Source organism: Triticum dicoccoides, chromosome 5B (genome assembly GCF_002162155.2).
Source record: "Triticum dicoccoides isolate Atlit2015 ecotype Zavitan chromosome 5B, WEW_v2.0, whole genome shotgun sequence".
In the NCBI taxonomy this organism is placed as follows: Eukaryota; Viridiplantae; Streptophyta; class Magnoliopsida; order Poales; family Poaceae; genus Triticum; species Triticum dicoccoides.
Window position 1 is genome coordinate 25,071,036 of NC_041389.1, and position 1,046 is coordinate 25,072,081.

The 1,046-nt window shown below is 53.9% G+C and overlaps 1 pseudogene; it reads right to left on the reverse strand.

Moving 5' to 3' along the window:
• The window catches only part of LOC119307156, a 5,849-nt pseudogene extending 5,518 nt beyond the window's left edge, over positions 1-331 (reverse strand).
• Between the last annotated feature and the right edge of the window lie 715 nt (positions 332-1,046).

The following is a 1,046-nucleotide window of genomic DNA, read 5'->3' on the forward strand; positions in this document are numbered from 1 at the left end:
GGTCTTCCGCTTCATCCTCGGGGCCTCGGCCGGCCTCCCGATGAACGCGCCGCCGCTCGCCGCGGGCTCGACGGCGGCCTGCGCCATTAGACTGCTGCCAGCAGCATCCGAATCCCCTCCCAGGCCACGCCTGGCCCGACCTCACTTTCGCTCCGTCCCGAACGCGGCGGCGGGGGCGGAAGCGGGGGCCCCGCGGAGGAGGGTTTCTTTTGGGTAGGGATTGGAGACGGCGGAGCGAAGCGGAAGCGGGCGGGCGGCGGAGAGGGGAGGGAAAGATTTTCCCCACCGGGTCCGGGCGACAGGGAGGGAGCCGAGTAGAGAGAAGCCGAGAGTTTCGGGGAAATTTCGGCCCAGCCCGCGCTGCTTCCCTCCCACGCCCAGGCCACGCCCCGCGCCAATTGTCTCAAAAAAAAAATCCTCTTCTATCCCTAAAAAGACCAATTTCCTTTTTTTTTAACGCAGTACAATCGAAATCGCTCACATACACGAGCATGCACTACCCCTATGAACGCACGCACGCACACGCAACCCCTGTGAGCACCTCCCAGAGATTGAGCCGGCATAGCATCCTGAGATTTTACCAAGTCACCAAAGGCGCCTTGCCGTCGACGGGACCGTATCCTCCCACTGAATGAACAAAGCTGGAAGACTGAAATAAATCCAGCAATTATGCGAGCACCAGTGTCAAGTTTAAGACTTAAAATCTGATGGGATTGGGATACCACTGTCCTCCTAACCATCCAACCACATATTGGTCCGCATTTCCTCTTCTTTGTGGGACCCATCCAACAAGCAAGTAGCAAGTTCACTAAAACACACCTCAAAAATCTACAGTCTATCTATCTACTACTCCTGTAAAAATCAAGTGTGTTGTGTACATCATGCTCCACAGTCGTCCGAAGGTCGGGCGAAAGGTTGTCATCACTGTAACAGAGCTCTATGAAATAGGAAGGACGAAGAACCAAAGCATTTGCATCGTTGATATTTCTCCAACGTATCTATAATTATTGATTGTTCCATGCTGTTATATTATCATTCTTGGATGT